The sequence below is a fragment of the Trichosurus vulpecula genome, chromosome 2 (genome assembly GCF_011100635.1).
Source record: "Trichosurus vulpecula isolate mTriVul1 chromosome 2, mTriVul1.pri, whole genome shotgun sequence".
Taxonomy (NCBI): domain Eukaryota; kingdom Metazoa; phylum Chordata; class Mammalia; order Diprotodontia; family Phalangeridae; genus Trichosurus; species Trichosurus vulpecula.
The window spans coordinates 201,540,106-201,562,415 of NC_050574.1; the positions used below are offsets into that span (position 1 = coordinate 201,540,106).

General features: G+C 38.5%; 1 non-coding gene across 1 annotated transcript; it reads right to left on the reverse strand.

Annotated features, from left to right (window-relative positions):
- Positions 1 to 16,563: 16,563 nt before the first annotated feature.
- LOC118840472 lies at positions 16,564 to 16,670 on the reverse strand. Its single transcript, XR_005009663.1, has one exon. It is a non-coding gene; the product is annotated as a U6 spliceosomal RNA (small nuclear RNA).
- Positions 16,671 to 22,310: the final 5,640 nt, after the last annotated feature.

The window sequence follows — 22,310 nt, forward strand, 5'->3', positions numbered from 1 at the left end:
TGGTAGGCATTTAATAAAACATTCCCTTCCTCCCTCTCTATCTCTTCACTTCTCACTGAATGAAGCTGGAGGAAATTATAATACCATGAATGGGTCCACTACATATTTATATTATATAAACTCAACTAGCCCCTCACTGCAGTAAGGCAATTCTTCTATACCTCCCTAATCTATTCCCTGTCTCACTTAACAGAGCAGTTTTCATCCCTCCTCCAACCTACCACAGTTCCCCCTCCTCACCCCTTTCAACTGAAAATCTTGCCTCAGATTTCATAAAAAAATTGAGTCTGCTCCCCAAGAACTCTCTGTTCTTTTCTCCTCTTCATGTCAAAGGCACTCCTAGGGACACCTCAGCCCAGGAATTAGGAATGTCCCAGAAAACATTATTTCCTGGCACAATAGCCAAGAGGACAGAATGTCAGAACCAGATTCCAACCATTATTTTTTCTCTAACTCTGCTACTCAGCCTTAAGCTTTGTCCCACTGTATTATTCCTGCTCTCACTCCAGAGTGGGCGTACTGAAAGTTTCTGTGCTTCACACTAGATCCTGAAAAATATGGTTTCCACAGAGAAACTTCAGTGTGCATGAAACTCCCTTACATGCAAAACTTTTTAGGATAGAATAGACTTGTCAACATTCTACTTTGTTAAAATGCCAATGTTGGCAGACAGTATAGGCCATATACTTGCGGAGCACATGTAGTCTCTGAAGCTGCTCTTACAACCCACACTCTGACTAGCAAGTGGGGTCCTAAGAACAAGGCTACTTTCCCCCTCAGAGTTCTAGGAGTAAAGTTGAGGTGCTGGACTGTTTTTCTTTAATACTATTCCAGTGTAATCCTTCCAATATCAACATGTGGCAGCAAGGTGGCACAGTGAACAGAATGTTGGACTTGGCATTAGGAAGACGTGAGTTCAAATACTGCTTCAGATACTTAATAGCTTAATGGGCAAGTCACTTAAGCCTTCATTTTCATCATCTGAAAAAAGGCATAGTAATAGCACCAACCTCACAGAGTTGTGGTGAAGACAAAATGATACAATATATGGAAAATGCTTTGCAAACCTTAAAGCATAACATAAATTTTATCTATTATTACTTATTGTTAAGTTTTTCTCTAATAGCATATAGCAAATTGACCAATTGATTTCTCCTCAGTTGCAATTCATGAATTAACATCAGCTAGCTTCTGCAAAGGGATACTTGCTTTGAGGATAAAGCAAGACCAGAAGAACAAAAACTTCCCAAAGTGGGAGTCCACTCTCCTCTACCAGCTCAGTCCTTGGGGAGAGTGGACTCAAACTTAAAGTAGTAACTATCAACAATCCCCAAACACACACTCACACCCACCCACACCACCACCACCACCCCCCCCCCCCCACACACACACATACACACACCACCACCACCACCACCACCACCACTACCACCACTAAATTCACTTCTGGGTGTGGAATAGCTAATGGACAAATCATTCTTTCTGGAGGGAAAGATGTCTCAGCTCTCAGGCTGATTGACTTCTGTGCTGGGCCAATCAACAGACAACACTTTATACAATAACAACATTTAAAGACAACTTTGGGAGAAAATCCGTGAAAAAGAATAGAATCCCAAAGAGTATCTTTTCAGGTTTGACTCCTGAGCAGGCTAAAATGCTGACACCATCAGAAAACTCTACTATGGAGTCCATTTCTTTTGCTCTATTTTTTACGCCTCAGGCAGCACTTTTAACACTTTGAAGTTTACAAGGTCCCACTCCTTAGAGTTTGCAAAGTGCTTTCCATATGTTATTTTATTTGAGCCTCACAACAACTCTGGGAGGTTCATAGAGATTAAGTAAAATGCTTAGAGTTTTCCTAGAACCTTTTTTATATATCAGTGTCTCACAGGCAATTTTTCCACCCTAGAAAAATAGTTATTTTTAATAATTTATCAACTTTAGCCAACGTTTCTACATTCTCATACTTCCATTCCTTCAAAACTCTTAGAAGAATGGCATCCAACTGGAGTCATTTGTTCCCATGTAGTTTGTCAATTAAGTCTAAAGAATTCTGTCTATTTAGCACATTCTGAGCATTTATCTCATCTCCTGACTTTAACCCATATGCATCAAAAGACAATTTGAAAATAGAAATACCCTCAGTAAAGATAAAGACAAAGAATCAATTTTGCTTCTCTGCTATCTCCTTTTCACTGCTACGACAATAAAAATTTATTAAGTGCTTTTGCAGGCAAAAATCATCGGAGAAAAGAGAAAGAAAAGAAGAAACCCATAAGAATAGGGAGATGGGAGTCCAAAATAGAAAAGTGCACCACACTAGAAGTATCCTCAAATCCTGTACATGATGGCTTCCTCTAGGTTCCTCTCAGGGATATAGTTATCCTATTATAGAAAAAAGAATAGAATCATAAAAGAAGTAAGTTTAAGACAAAGAAAAGGAAGTACTGCCCTTATACATAGGCTATAAACTTGTGGAACTCTATTTCCAGAGCTAGGATAGCCCTAAAATATAAATAGCTTTAAATAAAATTGACATAAACTCACAGATGACAAATCTATAATTTTGCATTAAAGCTAGCTAGAAGAGCCACTATATTTTTTCACAAAACATCCCTTGCCACCACAATCAGAAATAGACTATTGAGTTCAATCAATCCCTTTCTCTAGACAGAAACTATCATACCCAATATGTCAATTTGATATCTTTCCAAATGTCCCAAATGGTTAGCCACTAAATCATTATTTTAAAAACCGTCTTCAGACACCTTCCGTGATCTACTCAATAAAAATGCAAACAGTTCTTGCTTTCCTTATAGGTTGGCTCCATACTGGAACACAGAACCTATGGTTTAATATGAAACTCCCTGTATAACATACAAATGATTTTGCCAACTGAACTCTGACTCCATATGAAAAGGACAGTCTCAAAGAAACCTGAGGAGACTTGTATGAAATGACGTAGAATGAAGTGAACAGAAACAGGAGAACAATTTAGACAACAACATTTAAAGACAACTTCAGGAGAAAATCCATGAAAAAGAGTAGAATCCCAAAGAGTATTTTTAAACTACCTATATGCTCTCTCGTTGACTCAGGCGCTTCTTCAGCTATTACTTCCTTTCCATTCCCTATAACTCTAGTTCCTTCCCTTATCACCTCATCTCTGAAGTTTCACAATTGTCTTATAATTGGCCCTCCTACTTCTCATTCTTCCTTTCTGCACACTATTGCCACATTAGTCTTGCTAAAACACTGTTTTTGTTAAGCCACTTCCTGATCAAAAACTTTCAATGGCTCCAAATTTCCTCTGGAATAATGTCTAAATACCTTAGCTTGGTCTCCAAGTCCCTCTACGGACTGCATTCAACATACCTTCCCAGCTTTATCCTATTCAAAGTAGCCAGTGAGGTACAGTGGAAGTATAGATTCTGGAATCAAAGAACCTCGACTTCAACTTTCACTTTTCATGAGGCTATTGATATCCTTTGACCCAATATTTATTAGTTGGTGAATGATTCTTATTCTTGTAAATCTGAATCAGTTAATTATAAATCTTGGATATGAGACCTTTGTCAAAGGAACTTGCTATAAAGATTTTCCCCACTTATGTTTTCTTCTAATATTGACTTCATTAGTTTTGTTTGTGCAAGAAAAAAAGGGATTTTTTATTTTTACATAATCAAAATTATACATTTTATCTTCGGTGATTCTTTCTATCCTCTGTTTGGTCAAGAACTCTTGCTGCCCTGTCCATAAATCTGAAAGGTAATTTCTTCCCTACTCCTTGTATAGTGAATAGAACACTGAGCCTAGAATCAGAAAGACCTGAGTTCAAATCCAACCTTAGATGCTGACTAGCTATGTGACCCTAGGCATGTTGCTTAGCCTGTTTGCCTAAGTTTTCTCAAGTGTAAACTAGTGATAAAAATAGCATCTACCTCACAAGGTTGTTGTAAGGATCAAATGTCACCTTTTATGTCTAAGATATGTATCCATTTATAGTTTATCTTGGTATACAGTATGAGATGTTGATAGAGACCTAGTTTCTACCAGACTCAGTTTCCCTTGACTTATCAAATAGTGGGTCCTTACCCAAGTAATTTAGGTTTATCACACAAGCCAATTATGTTTGCTTTTGTACATTGTGTGTACCTAATCTGTTCCACTGAACATCTCTTAACCAGTACCAAATTATTTTGATTATTTAGTCTATTCTGAGATCTGGTACTCCTAGGCCCCCTTTCCTCCCATGACGAATTTCATCATTATTTTTTCTAGCTCTATAAAGAACCCTTTGCTAGTCTGATTGATATAGTGCTAAATAAGGAAACCAATTTCGGTCATATTGTCTTGTTTTCAGTCTGTCTTTATGTGAAGAGCATTTTAGAGTTCTATTCAAATAGTTCTTATATGTTCTGGTATGTAGACTCCCATGTATTTTATAAATTCTGTAGCAATTTTAAGTGAAATTTCTCTTTCTGCTGCTGGGTTTTGTTGATGATATACAAAAATACTAATCATTAAGTGGATTTATTTTATATCCTGCAGCTTTACTGAAGTTATTATTTAAGTTAATTTTAGCTGGTTCTCTAAGTAAACCATAATACAGTCTGCTAAAAAGTGCTAATTTTGTTTCCATTTTGCGTATTTTCCCTCAATTTCTTTTTCTTGTGTTATTGCTAAAGTTAGCATCTTAATCACCATATCAAATAATAGTAGTGATAATAGTCATTTTTATTTTACTACTGATGTTGTTAGAAAGTTCTTTAGTTTATCCCCATTATATATTATGCTGGGTCTTGGTTTTAGATAGAATATATTAAGGAATGTCCATTTATTCCTAGATTTTGTTGTGTTTTAAAGAGAAATGGATGCTGTATTGTGACAACAACCTTTTCCGCATCTATTGATACAATCATATTTTTTTGTTGCTCTTGTTATTAATATGGATATATTTTTAGTTTTTCCCGACATTTATCCAGCCCTGATTACTGGCATAAATCTAACTTAGTCATAATTTATTATCTTTTTGACACGTTGCTGTAGTCTTCTTGCTAATATTTTATTTTAAAGTTTGTTATAAATATATATTAGAGATGTTGGTCTATAGTTTTCTTTCTCTGTTTTAACTCTTCTTGGTTCAGTAATAAAAACCATGTTTGTATTACATTGGAAGGACCGCTTTGTTTCTTGTTTTTTTTCAAATGGTTTATGTAATATCAGAACTAATTGTTCTTTGAATGTTTGATAGAATTAATTTATAAATTCATTTGGTCCTGGGATTTTTTTTTTCTCCTTTGGAAGTTCATTTATCATTTGTTTGATTTCTTTTTTTTAAGATTAGGTTCTACAAATCTTTTATTACTTGTTCTGTTATCCTGGGCATCTTATGTTTTTGATAATGTTTTATCAATTTCATCTAAGTTGTAAGTATTTTTGGCTTATATTTGGGCACAGTTTCTAATTCCTATATTTCTTCTTCACTTGTTATAAATTTTCATTTTTAATTTTTGATAATTTTACTTTCCTCTTTATTTTAGAAAATTAAGTAAGGTAATGGTTTGTCTATTTTAATGTGTTTTTTAAACACAGTTTCCAGTTTTATTCTTTAATTCAATGTGTTTTTGTTTTTATTTGCAACTCTTATTTTCAAGATTTCTATTTTGGTGTTTAATTGGGATTTTTAAAAGTGTGGTTGTTTTTCTAGTTTGTTGTAGTTTACAATTTAGAGCCCAATTTGGGGATCTATTTCTTCTATCTCATTAACAAAATTATTTTCCCCTAAGGACCACTTGGGCTGTATCCAAAAACTTTAGTATATCGTTCTATTACTGTCATTATGTTTCATGGAACTACTGTTTGTGTGCCCATATTTCAAGTGAAGCCTACTAAGCAAGTAAAAAATCATCAGTTTTTTAAGTAAAGGATATGCTTTCTCCTATCAGACATTTTTCACATTTTATCTCACACCTACCTTCTTAATGGCAAGAATCAGAAAACAGCCCAAGGACTTTTAATTATAACATGAATTTGTAGCATTCCCAGAAACCCAAAGCTTTGCCACCATTACTATGATAGCAAACATGAGAACAGAGATTTCTGTACATCAAATATCAGATAATGTGTTATCCTCTATCATGGACCGTTTCCTAATGCTGCATCTCTTGGGGATCACATTACACATTAACCGCAGTAGTTTGAATGGCCCTTAGGCAACCTTCTCTTCTATAAAATTACACATAATAAGTGCTGTCAAAGTGTCCTTGAGATAACTGACCTCTGCTACCTAAGAGGCAGTTTTAATCATGACTCTTGCTTTTGAGGTATTACTTCACTAGTAATAATATTTAAGTGACATAGAGGCAGGGTGATATACTAAGAAATGCATTGGAATTGTAATCAGGAGAGACTTGAGTTCAAATTCTACCTCTAACACTTATCAATTACATAACTATGGGCAAGTGACTTAAATTCTCTAGAGCCTCGGTTTCTTCATTTGTAGAGTCTGATACACATGGTTGTAGTCTATGGCAGGAGTAATATTCTAACCTCTCCCTACTGCAGATGAGGCTAATTTTTCCTTCAAAGTCACAAAATGAGTTTGCTCTGGCTCCACTCTTTGAGGGTCAGGTGTGTTATATTCCTTCTCACCCCAGAAGTTTTTTTAAAAGAACAAATGAAATAGACCAAAACCTCAAATTGCATTGGGAGAAGTGGCCCTCAGGCCTTTGCTCCCTTAACACCTGGTGTCACCTGCTACGAGTAAATAAGTTCACACAAATACAGGAAAAATTGTCTGTGCTTAGGTAGATTTAAAGACATGGGCAATTCTGGCCACCCTGCCAATGGAAAAAGGCTGCTTTCAACCACGTGGTAGGCCAATGCAGAATGTCCACATGTTTCTACAAGTTCTCCTATCTTCAGGATCAAGTCCCAGGGTGGGTGCTTCTATCTTAGGTGATCTGAGCATTCCCCAAGCCCCATTACTGAAGTCTTGAGATATTCCTCAAGATTTGGGTGGCCCAGGCAACTAAGGGCTTAACCTAGAGGTTGCTTCTCAATGCCTATGTAGAAGGCAGCCACATTGCTGAAGGAGATCCTTTTCTTGGCTGGTGAGATCTTTACTCAGCTCAAACAATTCAAGGAGTTCCTAATACCTCTCCTTACTGAATATCCTTCTCATGCTATGACCATGAATAAATGTATGTAAATGTAGTAAACTTTGACTATGAGTAAATCTCTTAACTCCCGAATGATCTACAAGTGTCTTACTTTGTTCCAGTACCAAACTTAAATCTGAGTCAGGCCCACCCCCAGAACATGGTTATTGTGAAGGTCAAATCAGATAGTGTACTATACACTTTGTAAATATTTAGAAACAAGGACACAGATTAAAGCTGTGATTCCCTTGGTATAGGTAACTCCCACATGAAGAGATGCCCTCCTCCAGTGTAGGTTGGTACTTTCTCTGCAGTGTTTCATTTCAGAAAGTTGTCCAGTAGGGGCAGCTAGGTGACACAGTGGGTAGAGAACAGGCCCTGGAATTAGGAGGACCTGAGTTCAAAGGTGGCCTCAAACACTTACTAGCTGTGTGACTCTGGGCAAGTCACTTAACCCCAATTGCCTCCCCCTTCCAAAAAGAAAAAAGTTGTCTGGTGCACTGATAGGTTAAATGACTTACCCAGTGTCACACAGCCAGTATAGCCCAGAGGCAAGACTTGAACTCAGATCTTCCTAACTTGAAGATCAGTTCTCTATCCACTATCCAGGGGTGGGGAACCTGCAGCCTTGAGGCCACAAAGATCTTCTAAGTCCTTGAGTACAGCCTTTTGACTGAGTCCAAGTTTTACAGAACTGATCCTTTTATTAAGGGGATCTGTTCTTAAGGACCTAGAGGGCCACATGTGGCCAGAGGCCACAGGTTCCCCACCCCTGTACAATACTTAAAGCACTCTTAAATGCAAGTGATTAGTATTAATTGGAAGAGTACTAACCAGAAATCAGTTGATCAGGTTCTAAGTCAGGTATTGACACTAGCTTGGGTGAACTGTGGGCAAGTCCTTTAACTCTTAACCTCTTCAGGCCTTATCTACAGAATGAAGGCTCAAGCTAGATCATTGTTACCCAACTCAATTGATTCTTCACACCTGAAAAACGCCTCAATCAATTCTCTATTCTAGACTATTCTACCCTCTTTAGCCTTGGTTTTATAGTTCTTAGAAGGTCAGGAGATAGGAAAAAAAGGAGTCATGGAGAATGGAAGGAGTATAGGGAAGCAAAGTTTTGGTTTATAAATCTCAGAAACTATAGAGTTTGGGTAGTATAAGTTTTGTGAACATACAGCTGGGATGCTGGACAAGGTAAGTTGTATATGAAGTCCCTTTGAACTCTAGTGATCTTTAAGCTTTTATCATTTGCTTGTAAAGGCCTAGATTTTCTGCCCATATTTTTATGAGTCTCATCATTAAGCCAGTTCAGAATCTGCTATACAATCATACTGCCCCCACCTCTTCATTTTGTCCACAAAGACAAATGAAAGACTTTGTCAAATGAGTGAAAATCAGTGCTTCTTAGCAACCTCTGGCTGGAATTGAGAGAATTTCCAGTGGTAGAATCAGCTTAGCTGATTCCATCAGGATCTCCCACCCCACCTTCCCAGTCTTATTTTCCCTTAGCTGTCATCCCAAACAGGGTTGTGGGGATTATGCATGCATGGGATTCTACGATCTGTATAGGAGCAGAAAGATAACATGAGTAAGAAAAGGTATTCTCTCTTTCCACCTTCCCTTTGCATTTTCCTGCAACATACGAATGTGTCTTGATAATGCCATAGCATATTTTATCTGAGTCCGCTCTCATGACGTCTGAAATGCAGTTTCCTGGGCTTTTAAATCAGTTATTCATAATCACAGAATCTCAGAGTTGGGACAGACTTAAGAGGTCATCTAATCCTATCAGCACCTGAGCAGAATCCCTTTATAACATATCTGAGAAATGCTTATCTAATCTCTACTTAACAGTGCCTTATTGCTCAATGCATAGGCTTTCCACTTTAGGACAGTTCATTTTTTTTCCCATTTTGTAAGGTCCTGGTGCTTTTGTATATTTATCCATAACCTGCTTCTCTAAAATTAGGACAAGTCTAATCCCTCTTTCATATGAAGTTTGAAAAAGCTATCTTGTCCATCCTCCTCCCTCCCACACCAAGTTTCTTTTCTCTAAGATAACATCTTCAGCTGTGTCATTGGATCTTGAGATGACATGGTTTTTAGGTCTCTTACCAGGTTTATCATCCTTCTGTGGATGCACTCCAACTTGTGAGCAATCTTTTAAGCAGAGGTGGGGAACCTGCAACCTTGAGGCCATCTGTGGCCTTTTGACTGAATCAGTTTGACTGAATCAGTTTTGATTGAGTCCAAGTTTTACAGAACAAATCCTGGGGATTTGTTCTGTGAAGTTTGGATTCAGTCAAAGGTCCTTACTTGAGTACCTAGAGGGTCACATGTAGCCTTGAGGCCATAGGTTCCCCACCCTTGCTTTTAAACATTGGGATTCAAACCCAGACACAATATCCCAGTTGAGTTCTAAGGCAAAGTACAATGAGATGGTAGAACTAAAACCTTCATTCTGGATATCATGCTTCTACTAATATAGCCTAAAATCATGTTAGGGGTCTTTTCCCCCTCTTTTTTCTTTTTTTTTTTTTTTTTTGGCTACCAAATTTTAGCTTACAATTTGCTAAACTCATAACTTTTTTTTTTACATCCACTGTTATCTTCCCTTCTCTACTTAGGCAGATGATTTTAAAAATCTATGCATAGCCCTTGGCACTTGTCCCTATTAAAATTTACTATGACTTCTCTGACTCATCTGTAGTTTTGATAAGCATACCTTCTGTGTTTTCATCCAAGTTACTGAAAAAAAGGTTGAACAAAATGGAACTAAGGTCAAGAATACTGTGGTACCCTATTCCTGGATCACCATTCCAAGTTAAAATGCATCTATTAATCATTACTCTTTTCATCTGGTCATTAAACCATTTTAGCATCTGCCTCAGATAGTATAATTATATTTTCATTCAGCCCACACCACACAAATTCATCAAATGCCTTGCTGAAGTCCAGGCAAATTACAGTTTTGACATTGCCCTGAGATATCAACCTAATAATCCTGACAAATTATGAAATGAGATTGTAACACCCAAATTGAAGCCCATCATTAATCCCCTTTGAGTCCACCATTAATCCCCTTTATATTTTTGTCTTTGTCTCTGTCCACACTCTGTAATGCCTTGAAACAGCGTAAGGCATAGTTCTGGGTAGATTGCCCAAGGCTAGTCCCCTGGCACCCCCCCCACCCCACTTCTCCTGATTCAGCATTCTGTATATTTTCTCTACATCAGCATTATGTGCAAGGATCAGTTTCAGCATAAGGTATAAGTTCATCTTAAGGAAGGACCCAAATAGGGTCCCCACACCCTGGGTTATGGTGCAACTATTCTGCTGACCAAGCTAGGTCCCTCCACCCTGGTCCCCTCCACCCATTCTAGGAGGCTGACCACCCTGGGAGGAACCCACTTGTCACAGGATGGTTGCACCCCTGTATCCTTGCACCATATTCCCAAAATTAGCCCTGAGCTGTGGATCTAACCAATGGCTGATCTTTGCTTCTGTACGTCATTGCTTCTGCTAGCAACCCTCCCTCATTGTGTAATTGTGTTTTTTGCCTTTATAAGCATTGTAGTCCCTCAGTTCAGGACTGCCTGATTTGAGTGTACTTTGAGTATGAACTCCAGGTAGTCGCGCGCTTGACCAATAAATCCACACTTAAATTTACCTTGAACCCAGGTCTCCTCTCGCTGTTATTTTATACACAACAAGATTAGTCTGGCATGATTGTTCTCGGTGAACCAATGCTGGTATCATTGATGAGCCAAAGCATAGTAATCCCCTCTTCCAATTCTAAGAACAGTGGAAGGAGTGCAAGAGTTAAATGAGCTCACTTGTCCATATTGCCTATAGTGTGTATATGAATATTTGCAATGGTTCTTTGTTAAAAGCTCAGAAGACAACTTCTGAATGACCCTTAGCATCTGAGATTGCCTCAAGAAAAATCATTTGGTTTGGAGCCAGCATCCCCTTGGCCCCTAGGGGGTGGGTTTTGATGACTGAGGGTGCCTGCACCCAGATGAATGAGTTGGCTCAGGCTCTTAGAGGAAAAGACTCTTGGAAAAAGCTGTCCCTTTATGCTCATGCATAAAGGTGAGCTGACAGACCTCCTCAGGCTTTTTTAGCTTCTTTTTACCTTTTTCTTTTTTCTTCTAGAGAGAAAAAGAGTATAGCAGAAGACATTCATGCCTTGGGGCAGAAGCATACAGCTGCATGTGCTCACCCATACCACCCAAGAGAAGAGTTCCTAAAAGAGTTCCTTTTGCTCCTTTTTCTCCCCTTTTCTGAGCAGAGGTCAGAGTCTAGAAATCTGAAAATAGGTTTTCCTAGCCCAAGAGACAATAGCCATCAGAGAAATGGTAGAGCATTTTTGCACGACATATGCTCACCCACATGGCCTACGGCAGGAAATCATGAGCATTGTCATCCCTGAACTCTGTCCTCTTAGTAAGAGATTGAGGGTTTTCCAGGCAGCTTGATCCAAGAACCTAGCCTTCTAGAAGTGATATTTCTTAGGTAGCACCAGCCTCAGAGATTGCTTCACAAGGGTAATCAACCCCAAGTTTGAGAGTTGTCTTTCTCCTGAAATCCAGTCTATCCACTTTACCACATGCCTGCTAGACATTTCAAACTGGATTCCTAGAGACTAGCAGGTCTAAACAGAACTCATTATTTTTCCCACCAAACTTATCTCTTTACCAAACTTCCCTATTTCAGTTGAGGACAATCCTATCCTTCTAGTCTCCCAGGTTTATAACTGACGTTATCTTCAACTCAACCCTCCGTTGCACTATATATATCCAATCACCCACTGAATCATAACATTTCTCCCTTCAAAACATCAGTTGGTTAACAGGCTTTTATTAAGCACAGTGTTTAATACAAGGGATACAAAGGAAGGCAAAACCAGTCCCTACTCTCAAGGTAGGAGGAGAAGCAGGAGACATCATTGTCATAAAAACTTAGAGAAGAGAGAGTATCCAGTATAAGAGCATGATTAAACTGTGGAAGAAGAGCCGGATAGATCTCAAGTGGGATATTGGTGGGAGGGGGTAGTCTTGAGTGGGATGAGTGGGAGAATGGACAATGGGGAGGTTTGGGAAATACGGCTTGTACAATGATAGCCAGGAGTTCAGAATCAGTGGGATGGAGGAGAATATAGCAGAATGTGAGTTTGGTAACTATTGAGGAATGATTTCAAGCAAATTATTCATGACTGGAGAAAAGTCAGTGGAGGGAAATAGGTTATTAGATTGTTCAAGGCCTTCCCTCTCTGTCCAACCTTATTATGGCCGGTGATACTGAGTCCTATGAGGCCCAGCAGGCCAAAGTTGGTGAAGGCATAACTGGGAGGAGTCAGACAAAAGGTTCAGGAGCTGTCAGTCAGCTAATAAATCTGACCTGGAAGAGCCTCCAGAGCACTCAAAAAGCCGTGAGATGGAGACAGAGGCCAGACATGTCCTGTAGCCTGATTCTAGGCTGATGCACGTTTTAGTCTCATCTTGAATTCTTAATCTATTTCTTCCTCCTGGATGAGTGATCTGGAACATACCTCTGCTACAGTGTGGCTTCTGTATCTCCTTTCACTGATCTCGATTCAATTATTTTCCCACTATGCTTCCCCTCCCCTTCCATCCTAGGCTTCTGTTTTATATATTTTCTCACAGAAGTAAATCTTGCTGATATTCAATACTACCCTACTACCACTTTCATTTGTTAATTTTAAATGAGGGTTAAACGAAGATACGTAAATCACCTGAACATACACATTTCGTATTACCTATGGATCCTTAAATGCCTTAATACAACTTGGCTAGGGCAGCTAGGTAGTACAGTGGATAGAGGGCCAGGCCTGGAACCAGGAAGAGTATTTAAATCCAGCCTCAGACACTTACTAGCTGTGTGATCCTGCAAATCACGCAGCCTTGTTTGCCTCAGTTTCCTCATTTGTATAATGAGCTGGAGAAGGAAATGGCAAACATTCTAGTACCTTTGACAAGAACCACCCCCCCCCCCCAAAGTGTTGGACACGACTGACGATGACTAAACAGCAACAAAAACTACTTTTGCCTCTCCCAGGTAACCATCAAAATGAAATTTGCCATTTTTATTTGTGGCCTTCTCAGCACAATTTTCCCTTTCAACCCTTAATCTCTTAGATTTACTAAGTAAGCTAATGCTGCCTTTTTTTCTTCTCTTCCCAATAATGAATAAAACACTCTGTTAGGATTCTTTTATGTTTTATTATGCATGATACATTGAAGGATCACTCCAATAACTAATAACAGCTAACATCTATATAGCACTTTCTATGCACTAGGCACTGTGCTAAGTGCTTTACCAATATTATCTCATTTAATCCTCACAACAACCCTGGGGGGTAGATGCTATTATACTCCCCATTGTACAGATAAGGAAACTGAGGCAGACGGAGGTTAAATGACTTGCCCAGAGTCACAGAATAGCTAGTAAGGGTTTGAATCTAGATTTGAACTCAGGGCTTCCTGACTCTAGTGCCTTGTCCACAGTGTCACCTATTAGCTCCAATCAATACTCCCGCACTTCTTACGATTTTCTACCTGAAAGCTAAGTGCCCTGTCAATTTTGTGCACTTAACACATGGTATATGTGGCAACTTTGTTTTCCAGACGGCCATAATTCTAGAGCTGGAACTAAATTTGCACAAACTGGTTCAGTGAATAGACCCCTGGGCCTGAAATCAGAAAGATCCAAATTCAAATTTTGCCCCAGACACTATTAACAAGATGTGTGATCCTGGATAAATCACAATCTATATCTGTCTCAGTTTCCTCGGCTGCACACTGGGGATAATAATAGCGCCTCCTTCACAGCGTTGTTGTGAAGATCAAATGGGAAAATATTTGTAAAGAATACAGCACAATGCTTAGAACATAAAAGGTGCTTAATAAGTGCTTGTTGCCTTCCCTTTCTCTCTTTTTCCTTCTCTTCCTGAAGCAAACTGTCGAGCTTACACTGTGCTAAACGCTGAGGATCCAAAGATAAAACAGTCCCTATTCTCAAGGAGCTCATGCTCTAATAGGAATCCATGTAGTACTTTCAACACAAATTTGAGAAGAAAAATTATTATATGGATAGAGTTTTCTTTATGCCTAAACTATTTCACTGAAGTAGGAGCAATAAAAACCAGTGTGGAAGAACCAACAGAGTTAGAGTCAAGAAGACCTGGATTCAAATCCTGCCTCTGACCCTTACCAATGAGACAAACCGTGAACAAATCACTTAATCTCTGTGTGTCTCAGGCAATTCTCTAGGCCTTTTCTGAGAAATCATAGATGGGTTGTGAACTGAACTGGAAGACGTTCCCCACCCCCCACCTGCATCCCCGCTCAGTTCCCCATATTTATGTTGGAACAAAAATACTTTCCTTTTCCCTAACATTTTCATGTTTTCCATCTAGGTTTCACCTTCCCAACTTGGGATCCTTTAGCTCTTCTCCCTGTCCATGTGACCCACCTTCTTTGCTTCCTCAAAGCAGTTCCGTCTCTCTCTCACTCTCTTGCTCCCTTCTCAAATTCTATACCTGTTAATTAAGTGGAAAGGAACCTCTACCTTACTTTAATCTATTTCTGGGCATGAACTTACTGCTTGTTCTTGCCAATTTTCGTGGAATTCACAGCAGTTCTTCCCTATTTTACTTCCAACTCTGTTGTAGTCATGCTCACAGCACAAAACCTCAGATTTAGAAGGCTGTAGAACCATCCACTCCAACCCATACCTGAACATCAATCCCCTCTACAGCATCCAAGACAAACAGTCCTTTATCCAGCTTCTACTTGAAGATTCCCAGTGATGAGGAACTCACAATCTCCCCAGATAGTGGAACATTCTATCCCACATCTTAACTTTTGGACAACTCTATTCTCTCTAAAACTCCTGTTGATAAATAGGAATGCTTGAACCAAGATGTCATCTTTTCTTTAATCACAGATATACTCCATTATACCCCACTGGCATAATTTATAAATTTTAAAAATGCATTTGGATCAATGGTAATAAATGTTTCTCGAATTGAACTTCACAATTTTGCATATGACTAGAGGCTTAACAATACCAGATTGCAGACATGTATTTTCTAGGAATAAAATGCCTGTATGCATAAAATTCTTCACCTCTTCAAAAGGATATATATCATTTTGTCATTACTTCTCTTTGGAAACTATGTAAGCAGCATGATGCTTTCATTTACTTCTTTGTCCCCTTTTTCAAAAAAAAAATCATAAACTAATCATCAAACCGAATGAGCTTTTCCATATACATTGTGAAAGAGAGACTTATATGTGAAAATGCAAATATATATAATGGAAAGTTTGCTCTTCTTTTAAAGTATATAATAAGTTCAACATATAACTTTCAAAATTGTCCTTATCTGTGATTCCTTAGATATTCTTTCTGTTCTCTTTTTATTTTAGGCCCTCATCCCTAGTCACCTTCTCCTTCCCATAATTTAAAAAAAGAAAAGAAAAGAAAGAAAAAAGAAAAACTTAACCCTTGTAACAAATAAGCATAGTTAACCAAATCGAATTCCCACATTGACCATACCTTATACATATATTTCTTATGGGTAAATACTTGTTCTAAATAAATACTAAAGATATCTGACTCATTTTAATGTTGGTTCTTTTAAATGTTAGGAAATGTATTGAATACTAACCAACATTTATATAACACTTAAAATTTCCAAAAGTGCTTTATACACATGATTTCATTTGAGCCTCACAATAACCCTATGACATGGATTTTTTTAAAAACATTTGGGGCCTGGAAATGTGATTTCTTTGCTCTTCCCCAATTCATCATTCCTCAGAGTTGCTGAAGAAGTTAAATGAGTTGAATAAGCTGCTATTTTCAGAGGCAGAACCTGAACTCAGGTCTTCCTGCCTTTAAATCCAGTATGCTATCCATTACTTCATGCAACCTAAGATTCTTTAAGCATAGATGTCTGCCACTTTATTTAAAACAGCTTCCTGGCCTTCGTATGTAATTCATTGTCCACTTAAAACATTCACATTTTCCTTCTTAGGTAACAGAGGATAAATCAGAATTGCTGATTTATCACTGCTGTGCTTAATGTTTCCTTTTGTTTCTTTGCTGGTTTAACCATTCTTTATGGCATGTTTTGCTCTTACAGTAACCCCGTGAAAATATTCCAGATGGAAAAAATTTTAAACACATTTTTAACTTCATTGATGAGAGAGTGGGGAGACAGGAGTTGAGCACCTTTAAGAACAAAGCTCTGTGATCCATGGGCCCTTCTTTAAGTAAAACATTTAAGCTCCCTCCTCCCCCATTGTAGAAATGAATCCAAGAATCAAAGGATCTCATTGGCTTTCTTTTATTGCTGTCGTTGTTGAAAAATATGGAACGCTCCACGAATTTGCGTGTCATCCTTGCGCAGGGGCCATGCTGATCTTCTCTGTAGCGTTCCAATTTTAGTATATGTGCTGCCGAAGTGAGCGTTTGTTGGCTTTCTTTAACCCAGAATTTGCCAGATTCCACCCAGTGCTTAAAGCAAATCTCAGGTGGAAAGTGTGGGCAATTTTAAGGTCATTAGGCAAGGGAGTACAAGAGAGCAGCCTGTGTAGTGGAGAGAACATCAGTCTACAGGTCAAGGAGACCTAAATTCATGGTTGTCCTGGAGTCAGCTCATACCAGCTTGTGAGATCTGATTGTTAAATTTTCACTGTGAGCATTTACACCTTGGAAATTGGCAAATAGTACAAATCAGGGCTTGATTTATTACTTTGTTGATTATCTAGACTTAATAAAATGTTAATAATGCAGATTAAACTTAGAAGTGTGTCATGGGTAATATTTTTTTTCCTGGAGAGCTGTTTATTGAGCATGTACCAGCACATGGCTGCTTGGATTAGAGCACTGACTTTTCCACCAACATCCTGCGTTACCTTAGCTAAGTCACTTCATCTCTCTGGGTCTCAGTTTCCTTATCTGTAAAATAAGATAAAGAGTGTAGATGTTATGTTTGTCACTCTTCATTTATAAGACATTGATGCTGTTGCTACAGATAATACAGGAAGTTTTCCTATGTGTAAAAATTTTGGAAGATACAAGGAAGAAAGACAGCTGGGTAAAAACATCATTACCCAGGATGCCTCTGTATCCTGACTCCTCCTGCTATCACTCAGGTTCCTCTTGGCTTGGTTTTGCAGGGGTAGGGAACCTGCGGCCTTGAGAAAAGAATTTATTCCGTAAAATTTGGATTCAATCAAAAGATGGAACTTAAGAATCTAGAAGGCCACATGTGGCCTCCAGGCCACAGGTTCCACACCTGCTTAGAGTCTAAAGCATACGGTCAATTACACATAATATTTTGTGCAAATTGACTCGTTTGACCCACCTAGAATGTAAGCTCTGGGAAAATCTCCAATTATGGTTTGTGCCCCATTCCACATTTAGTTTCTTATCTCGACTTGTTGAAGACCTAAAAAGAAAATATACGCACATGCATTATAGTTTAGATTGCATTTACTATTTGAAATCTGAAAGCAAAATATACTATATTTAACTTTAGGCTTCCTTTATCATTCATTAGGGTGTTAGGTGGATAGAGTGGATAGAGTACTGGGCCTAGAGTCAGGAAGACTTATCTTTCTGAATTTAAATCTGGCTTCAGACATTTACTAGCTGTCTGGGCAAGTCATTTAATCCTGTTTACCTCAGTTTCCTCACCTGTAAAATGATCTGGAGAAGGAAATGGCAAGCCACTCCAGTATCTTTGCCAAGATAATCCCTAATGGGGTCAAAAAGAATCAAACACGATTAAAAATGACTCAACAACAACAAATATGCCAAGTACAATGCTAAGCCCTGGAGATACAAAGAAAGTCAAATGACAAACTATGTATAAATATGACATATGCAGTATCAATTGGAGAAAATCAATAGAGACAAGGTACTAGCATTAAGAGAAATCAGAAAAGCCTTCTTTTATAAGACGAGATTTTATCTAGGACTTGAAGGAAGCCAGGAGGCAGTGATGAGGATGGAGAGAATTCCAGGCGGGGGGGCAGCCAGTGAAAATGCCCAGAGTTGAGAGATGGAGTATCACGTGTGAAGACTGCCATGAAGGACAAGTTACTGTCTCACAGACTGTATATAGGGCAGTAGAGTATAAGACCAGAAAGGTAGGAAGGGTCCAGGTGGTGAAGGGCTTTAAAAACTTAATAGTGGATTTTATGTTTGTTCCTGGAGGTGATAATGATCCACCGGTGTTAAATGAATGGGAAAGTGGCATGGTGATACCTGTGGTTTAGGAAGATCAATTTGACAGTTGAGTAGCGGATGGATGGATGGAGGTAGTAGAGTAGGCAGGGAGACAAGCTAGCAGGCTCATTTCAATAGTCCAGGCAGGAAGTGGTGGGGGTCTTCACCAGGCTGATGGTGTCAGAGCAGAAAAGAAGGCATCCTCGAAAGACTTATTTTGTAATAAAGGTAGATATGACAGGACTTGGCAACACATTGGATATGGGTGGTAAGAGAGAGGGAGGAGTTGAGAATGACTCCTAGGTGATGAGCCTGTGTGATTTGGAGGATGGCAGTGCCCCCATTAATAATAGCGAAGCTAAGAAGAGAGGAAAGTTTACAGGGTTTGGATATGTAGAGTGTAAGGTATCTACATTACATTCAGATTATGACATCCAATAGGTGAGTGAAGATGTGAGATTGGAGGTCAAGAGAGGTTGGGGCTGAATCATCAGATCTGAGAATCATCAGATCTGAGGATCATCAGCACAGATAATTAAATCTATGGGAGATGACAAGCTCACCAAGCCAAACAGAATAGAGGGAGAATAGAAGAGGACTCAGGACAGAGCCCTGAGGGACACACAAGGTTAGTGGATGTGACCTGGATAAAGATCTAGGAAAAAGACAATGAGAAGGAGCAGATGAGTAGTGACCATTACCTATAGTGATAGACAAAATGCTAGTCTAGGAGCTGGGAAGATCTATGTTCAAATCCTGCATTGGATTTGGATGGGTGTGGCTCATTGTCCTCCTGTTGTCTCTCTTGAAATGAAATCAGGCATAATAGAATGCAAAATTCCTGTTATGTTCAAATTTTACCGTACTTACTATATCAATTGCATTGGAACAAAGCCATGTTTTCAAAACTAGTATTATAGTAGAACTGATTATGCTATTGTCCTTCTGGAATGAATTAGTGACAATAGTCATGCTGTACTCTCCATCCTTGTGACTCCCTAGATCAGAACTCCCTTCCTTGCCTTTCTACCCCATGTATTAACCCCCCACCCCCCAACAGAACATTACTTTTCTTAAGGCAGAGAATGGCTCCTTTTTGTATTTGTATGCCCAGTGACTAGCATAGTTTTCATTCATTCATTCTCGACTCAAAGACCAGCCATCTATTCACTATGCCATGTTGCCTCTTTTCTCCTAGTAAACATTTAATAAATGTTTGTGGAATTCAATTGAATTGTTGAATACAAAAGCTTACTACTTGAATATTTCAAAAGATATTTTATTTTGTTGGTGTGAGCACTCCCTCTACCAATGCAGAATGATATCCTCTCTACTTTTTGGTAACCAGTGTCAAAAGCTGAAGGAGCCACACACACACACACACACACAAAAGGTCACATGGAAGCCAACTTGTGAACTTAGCTAGGCTGGTCTCTGGAAGACCCACCAAGTCAATCACTATAGCCATGGGACTCAATGCTTTCACAGCTTGGAACCTGTTAGAACTTGTGTTCTGATGGCATAGCATTAGAGAAGCCAGGGTATACCTCTACACACCACAATGAGGAGTGGAAATAAGCTTTTAGTGGAAGCAAAGACAGCCAACTGTATCAAAACTAATATTTTCTGTCCTATTTGAAGAAGAAAATCATTGAATAGTCATCCCTGGAGTGAATTCAAGCTATTTATTCTGAATGTCTAAGGGAATAAACTCACTAAGTACATTTGGCAAGGAATCAAGTCTGATGGGTCTAAGGCAAGCTAGAGTATTAGGACTCCTGGGTTCTTTCCATAATTCTGCCATACAAGTTGACATTAGTTGAATATAACACCTCAGCTCAAGGAGAGGTAGTGAAATTCTGGGAATTCATGAGAGCGGAAACAGTCGATGAGAACTGTTATGCAAAGTACGGCAAGTTGCTTTGCAAAATGTCTCTCTAAAAGCTTGTGTCAACAGAGGTTTGAAAGCCACAAGCCACAAGGAAAAACACATATCCTAGGAAACTGAAATAGAAAAACTGAAGTTCTTCCAAGAGAATGCAACTAGAAATTTGATCACCTCCTGAAGTGTAACATTTTTGACATGCTACCAAGTGCTACCATAAATAATTCAATACCATAAATACCATAAAAAATTCAATTTTTGCAAAGATATTTCCAAAGTAATTAGATTGCAAAGACTGCATTCTGGATTTGTTGCCTGTAAAATTTACATTGTTTTTCCAGACAGAATTTAGAACTTGAAAGGCCTCTGGAAAGCATCTAGTTCAAATCCCTTGTGTTACAAACAAGGAAACAAAGGCCCAGAGAAATTGTGACTTCCCTAAAGTCACACAGATAATAAGATCAGAATTTGAACCCAGCACCAATGACACCAAATTCAGTGCTCTTGCTACTTACTACAACAACCTGTAGTCACACCTTCCTATCCAAAATTTTTGTTCTCTTTTAGGGCTTAGTAAAAAAAAGGCACTTATCATTATAAAGATCTAGAGATTCCCCTACCTGCAGAAGAAACGAAAAGTATGGGCACTATAAAATTAAATTGAATAGAGGAAAATAGATCATATTGCCACTGTATACTTTCTTATGGTCAAGATAAGACACATTTGAAGTACTGTGTTTGGTTCTGGGCATCATATTTTAGACAAGCTAAACAACTCAAGACCAAGACATAAGAGGGCCAGCTAAAAGAACTAAGTATATTTAGCCTGAAAAAAAAAAACTTCATAGGGCTATGGCACCTGTCTTCAAATATGTGAAGGGATGTCATGTGGAAGAGAGATTAGAATTGTTCTGCTTAGTCCTAAAGGACAGAACTTGGACCAATGGATGGAAGTTCCTTGAAGGCAGATTGTGGCTCAAAATAAGAGAGTAGGTTCCAACAAGTCTGGGGACAAACTAGACAAAAACAAAAACCCTCAGAAAACAAGCAAAGACCTTCAGAGGGTCCTAGAAGATGGAGCAGTTATTTAATTGATATCCCCATAGTGCAATGCAGGCTTCTTAAGAAAATTGGTGACAAAACAAAACAAAAACCAGCTGTTCACCATTGCCAGAAACAACAACAGTTTGTCATAGGGACGACAAAACAAAGAAGGGAGTCCTGAAGACTGGAAAAGGGTAACTCACTTTCTCATTTAAAGCTATACCAAAACTGTTGTCAGAAGTCCAAGTGAACCTGTGAGGAAAGAAGAAAGGAAACAAAGATGAAATGCCTACTATGTGCCAGGCAACGTATTATGTGCTTTACAAATGTCATCACATTTGATCCTCACAATAACCCTGAGAGGTAGCTGATATTATTTTCCTCGTTTTATTACTGAGGAAACTAAGACAGAGAGAGGTTAAGTGCCTGGTCCATAGTCACACAACTAGTAAGTGTCTGAGGTTGAATTTGAATTCAGGTCTTATTGCCTCCAAGTCCCACCCTCTATTCTTTGTACCATCCAGCTATAAGATCTGCATATCTTCATCAAATGTTTTGGAGATTTTTTATTTCCAGTGGTCCTGGAAGTCTTGCTCTCACTGAGGGAATGATGAATTGTAATAAATATATTGACTGAGAAGTTGGATTGTTTCTGAATTACAGAAATTTACAAATGGGGGAGTAGTGCAATGCAGCTATATACTATAGCTGTGTATATATATATGTATATATATATATATATACATATATATATATATATATATAGTCTACTATACATCATGAAGGTTAAGAAATGTATCCAAGAGACGGAGATATGGCTTCAATAGTATGGGAACTGACCTCTATGGGAGTTTGTTAATGAGCAAATGAATTCCAGAATGAGAAGATTAATTCCCCTAAATAGAGGTCAGATTTCTAGGACTGAACCCAGTTCACAAACCACAATG